At 35.9% G+C, this 6039-nt stretch overlaps 1 long non-coding RNA gene across 3 annotated transcripts; it reads left to right on the top strand.

Moving 5' to 3' along the window:
• The first annotated feature begins 3553 nt into the window (after positions 1 to 3553).
• LOC127091968 (uncharacterized) lies at positions 3554 to 5625 on the top strand. 3 transcript variants are annotated; one of them, XR_007792046.1, is made up of 3 exons: positions 3709 to 4273; positions 4646 to 4683; positions 5237 to 5625. It is a non-coding gene; the product is annotated as an uncharacterized LOC127091968 (long non-coding RNA). The 3 variants fall into 3 exon arrangements; XR_007792047.1 differs by having other exon boundaries at positions 3711 to 4050; positions 4150 to 4273; positions 4646 to 5625; XR_007792045.1 differs by having other exon boundaries at positions 3554 to 4273; positions 4646 to 5625.
• The last annotated feature ends 414 nt before the right edge of the window (positions 5626 to 6039 follow it).

Raw genomic sequence — 6039 nt, 5'->3', positions numbered from 1 at the left:
GGTCAACCACCATGAACCATCTTGCTAGCTTGACATTCTCTTGACTTTTGGGACTCATGGAGGATAATATATGCGTAAGATGATGTAATATAAAGTATCCCTTGAAATATTTGATCAATTGTTGAAGAAACTTGTTGAAGAAGTCACACAAGATACCCAGATGAATTAGGGTTTCCAAGGCAAACAAACTCCAAACTCTTGATTATTTCTTGATCAAAATGATATGTGAAGACCATGGGGATCCATATATGATGCTTAGAGTCAATGTCAACCATTTCTTGATTTTTCTCCTTGAATTGAGGGTCTTAAACCCTAGATATGAGCTTGATAAAGCATAGGTGAGCATGCACACTGGCTATAAAAGTAACAAACTATACATTGACATATTTTTGGTATTTTGGTTAGTAAAAAAAGAAAAATGAAGTATGATACAATCAAATGTGCTTGGTGATCTCTCCTACTGCAAACCTAATGAATGAGGGGGAAGGAGGATGCCAAGATTTGATCCCAATGCCAATGCATATGATGAGATGACATGAGGGATCTTAGGGTCAAAATTGGGGTCTTACAGATCCAGGTACATATCACTAAGATACGAGCCTTAATAATTTAAGATACACCCAAAGATATATTTATGGTCATGGATTAACGCCGATATAACTCATACAAGACGGTAATAATACATTTAAAAAGGCCTCATAGGGGCTTAAAAACATTATACTGGAAAGAAAAAGGAAATTATGCAAACATTACAAAAGTGCATCACCATGGATGACTAACGATAAAAATAAACAAGTTCAAGCACCGTGTGAAGCTAGCGGAAATATACCCGAACGCATCGCACACTCAAACATACAACAAAGTCATCATCGAACTTTATATTCCTAACTGGGTAAGAAAGTCGGTTATGCAAGAGGAAGGTATTAGCACCCCTAACATCCACGGTACTCCATGTGAACCATTTTGATTATTCTGCTCGAATGGATGTTATATCTAAAGATTACTCACGAAAGAATGAAGGAAAAAGGAAAGAAATAGATAAAGTGATTGGTGAGGATTGAGGCCCTAATGCCTACGTATCCTTATAGTGCAATAAGGAATTCAAAGCTCCATAGTTGATAGAACTAGTGGTGGGAGGTGAAAGAAGTTATGATAAAGGTATGGTCTGAACCAAAGAATAATGTTTTGAACTCCAACAAAGGGTGAAAATATGAACCCAAGAGTAAAAATGACATTGACCAATATGTGGACTAGCCGAAAGCATATGCCACTATATGGTATAGCCGAAAACAAGGAGAATTAAGTGTTTGGATACGAACCAAACATCTTTTGGTTCACAAGATGGAGCTCAAAGGGATAATGTATTTGGCTCAAAGATAATAGGTATATCACATGGAGTGAATGAAGGTAGAATTATGAATGCATCATGGAGATGAATGGACTGAATAACTAAAGTCACATGATTGAATATTTGGTAACGAGTGACTGAAGAGGTATAATTTGAAACCAAAGGTCAGGGTATATTGGAATCCATAGGAAAAATGGAATTTGTACCATAGAGGGAAACATGCTTATTGGCCAAAAAAGAAGGAGTAAAATGTTTGGGTATGAGTCAAACAACTCTATGTACAAATGCGGATTGCCGCTATATCGTCCTAAAAGGGTATATATGGATTTCCAAAGAAAACTGTGTTTAGATTTACAGAAACAGTATGTCACTAGGGTGAGAGGTTATGATTGAAGATAGATAATGGATTCTGAAATATATGAATGGTGCCCTAAGGCAGAAGAAGGAATAATTAGAAATATGCTCGCCAATAATTCAATCCTCGTGCCTACGTATTCTCACTGTGCAATGAGAAAATTAGAGCATCCGTAGTTCGTGGAACCACGAGAACAAAGAGGGCTAAGGAAGTGATGAAAAGTATAACTCGTACCAACAGAATGGTAACACGGGAACCCACAAGGGAGAGTGAACTTTGAACCAAAGAGTAAACATGCATCTTAGCCAAAAAAGAAGGAATTAAATATTTGAGTATGAGCCAAAAAACTCTTAGTTCACAAGGAGAACTGCCGCTATATTGTTCTAAAACGATATATAGGGGCCCCAAAAGAAAGCATGGTTGGGTACAAGGAATAATATATCACTTGTTGGGGAATGATCATTTTGAAATCAAAGGATAATACTATCTTGAATCCATAAAGAAATAGGCTCTAGACCGAAGAGTAAACAGGTGTCTTAGCCAAAAAAGGAGGAATTAAATGTTTGGGTACGAGCCAAACAACTCTCGGTTCACAAGGTGGACTGCCGTTATATCATCCTAAAAGGATGTACACGGAGTCCAAGGAAAAGTGGTATTGATCTCAAAAGATGGTGTTTGATTGATGAACGAAGGATTGAATAAGATATGATTAATAAATAGGTAGCTCGCGGAGAATCTGAATCCTCCTGCCTACGTATTCTCACCGTGCAATGAGAAAATCAGAGCTTTCATAGTTCAGCCCACTAGGGTTGACAACAAGATGATTGAGGCAAAATAAGTGATTGATGGAATATGAAGAGTGCTTGACAGTTGTTTGATAAGAATAACACTAAAGTCTATGAATAAGGGTGAATGCTTTGAATAGCTAGGGCATACGCCCCGTACACAAAGTCACTTTAGACAAGGGTAGGAAAAACTTTGTCTCATCATTCCTCATTACTTAAAACTCGTGTTATACAATTCAAATCGTAGTTACCAAGTGTTGACCTTTGATGTATCTTGTATAATTCGATGCTTGATATGACTGGGATGCCTTGATTGAGAGTCTGACTTGAGGCTTTGAGATCCAAAAATAGTCCTATCAAGTGATCAAGTGACTTTTGATCACTTGAATGGACCGTGAGATTATACATGATCAAAGGATTTAGTTGATCAAAATTGGTTTTGATCAACTTGAATCGGAGGGTTTGAATTAACTTGAGAATTGTGATTAACCTAATCTAAGGGTTAAGATTATACACAGGCTATTCCTAAGGGAGCATGCATATTAATCAAAAAATTGATTAAAACTATTTAAAATTCTAAGTCAAAAATTAGTCATAAAGGAGCATGCGTTTATGGCTAAAACAACAAAATAAACCCCTAAGGGCAAAATGGTTATTTTACAAGGATATTGATATTGAATTAATTTCTACTCATGAAAATCAATACAAATCAAATATACCTAATATTCTAACATTCTAGAAAATTATCTAATTATCTAATTAATTCCTAATTTTCTAAATCTAATTAACTAACCAAATTATATTTCTAAAATTCTAGTTAACTATTTACTAATCAATAATTAAATTCCAATCACACTAATCTAATTTTTAAATCTAATAAACCTAATTAACTAATCAAGACTTAAAACATAATTACTAATTAAGTCCTAATTATTACCTAAATCCTAATTACTAACTAATGGCTAATTAATCCATTATTTGCTAATTAAATCCAAAACAAACAAGAATCAGGCCCAACAAAGACTGGAATTGGGCCCATTGCATTGCAGTACCATGGGGGTATGAATCTGAATTCGGACATGGGTCTCAAAGAAGAGGCCCATGCGCTACTGCAAACAACGTAAGGGTGCAAGAAACATGCTTGACTCAATAATCCGTTTGGGCCTAAGGCCCAACCCTGGATCCAAGCTCCAAACCTGCGGTCATATGAGGATCTGAATTTCCTCCATACAAGACCATTATGCAGCCAAAGCAGCCATGAACAAGATCAGAGAGAACGCTTGAACCACGACAAATGCTGCTTCTTATTCCGACGTCTCCATCATCATCAACGACATCACATCATGTTTCCAATCGAACAAGAGGAGCATCGATCTCGTCGACGGTGCATTCATTCTTACAGCTTCATGTTTGAAGGTCTGAGGTCACAAAGATTCGACGGCGCAAAGACTCGAAGTGTTCCATGAGGCTCAAAAGCATCGACGGTGCCATTTTCTCCGTTGTCAATCATACACAAACAGAGGAAGAAGAAAAACGTAAAAGAGGAGTCAAAAACTCACTAGGTATTGTTCGGCTTCTCTTCTTTCCCTCTGAACCTCACACCTCCTTCTTCTTTGTTGTGAATGGAAGTTGCAGAAACTGATTGCTGCGGAAGATTGCAGATCGCAGAAGACGATTGTTGCATAAGATTGCAGAAGCTCCTTATTGCAGAAGATGATTGTCGAAGATCCATGCAGAAGATGATTGCAGAAGCTCCTTGACTTGGGAAAGCTCTTGGGCAACCAGGTCAGTTAGTTTGTTGAAAGTTATTGGGTGAAGGAAAAGCTGTTAGAGAATTTGTTAAACTGTGAGTGAAATTAGGAAAAAGTTGTTAAAATGCAGTTAGTTGTAACTTCTGTTAGATGACAGTTCGAATGTTAATTCGGTTAGAGTTAATTTTGGTTAGTTATTAAATCTGTTAGTTAATTGTTAATTGAACTTGTTGCTGATTTGTTAGATTGATGCTGTTAGTACATTTGAAAATGAATGTTTCAGTTAAAGGAAAACTTATTAATGCAATTCCTGTTGTGATGTGGATTGGATATCGTGTTTTAGGCATGTCAACTTGTGAAAATTATGCAGGTGAAACTAATTGATGCACTTGAAATGAAATTGCAGGTGCATAGTGCTTGTTGCAGTTCTGTTGGTTGAATCTGGTATGCCAGGTCTGCTCGTTTTGTTAGTGAAAGTTAGCTTGATGAGAAAATGTTGAGTCAAAGTTGATTTAATTGCTATTGATGTTATGTGACAGGCTGTTGAAAAGGCTAGAATTTGGCTAGAAATAGGATTGTTATAATTGTGAAATCATGAATCAAAGATTGCTCTGTTAATTACTGGACTAGTAACATGTTAATGGTTAACGAAGATGCGAATCTGATATGGACTTGTTGATGGATATTGCAATAAATCTTGAGTTTTCTGTGTTAGGAATTTAACATTAGTTAAAAATGGTCAGTTCTGTTATGTATGCGTATGCTTATGTCTTTGAACTTGGAGCAAAGTTAGGAAAAACGTTATAGCCTTATTACTGCTATGCAAATATTGATGTGGTGAACATGCTAGTGATCATGCTACTTATTATAGGGCCTGCTAAATGGTTGGTCATAGTGTAATGAAATATCATGATGAAGTCATAATGTCACAGGGTCATATTATGCATTGTGTTCATGATTGCTTGGTTATGCATTGATGTCTTGATACTGAATGTAGGCTTAAAATGATGTGCAAAGCTGATGTTGACTTGGAGCTTGGGTCATGACTTCAAAATGTGTTTGGCATGAAAACATCATGAAAGTTCAAGGAAGATGGAAGAAGCAAAAAAACATGGCTTGCTAATGAAGTAAAACTTAAGAAAAGGAGGTGGAACAATGAAGAATCAAAGTGAAAGTTTAGGATTTAGGCTTAGAAAAGTAGGTGGGTTGACTTTGGTCAAAGTTGACCAAAAAGTCAACTATTGACCAAAGTCAACTTTTCGTCAAAGTTTTTATATTATTATTTTCTGTAATTTTCTTTTAGGAATGATGTAAATGCAATGAAATGGACACTTGTATGAAATGGCCCTTTTATTTCAATGAAACAAATGCTTTAATTTCAAATGACATTTTTCCTCTAAAGCCTACACTTGAACCGCATAGTTTAAATCATGTATCATGTGGATTTGAATTAATCATTTAGTTTGAATAAATGGGATAGAAATGCCATCAATGAATTAAGAATGAAATGAATCATAAATGTGAATGAAGTCATGATCTATGAACACTATAATAGACCAAGAACTAATGGATCATAGGTGCATCATAGATCAATGAATCCACCACAAGAAAATGGATCAATGCATTATGAATTTGAACCCAAGGAGGCACCATGAGCAATGAATCAAGAACAACCTTGCATGAATCAAAGCTCAATAACCATGTAATAAACCCTAGTCACAAGATGATTAATGGTAAATGTAATATGTGAGATAAAGTGACCAAATGCATCCCCAATGAAACAAAGATCAACAAATGGCT

This window comes from Lathyrus oleraceus, chromosome 6 (genome assembly GCF_024323335.1).
Source record: "Lathyrus oleraceus cultivar Zhongwan6 chromosome 6, CAAS_Psat_ZW6_1.0, whole genome shotgun sequence".
Taxonomy (NCBI): domain Eukaryota; kingdom Viridiplantae; phylum Streptophyta; class Magnoliopsida; order Fabales; family Fabaceae; genus Lathyrus; species Lathyrus oleraceus.
This window is presented reverse-complemented; position numbering and strand designations above follow the sequence as displayed.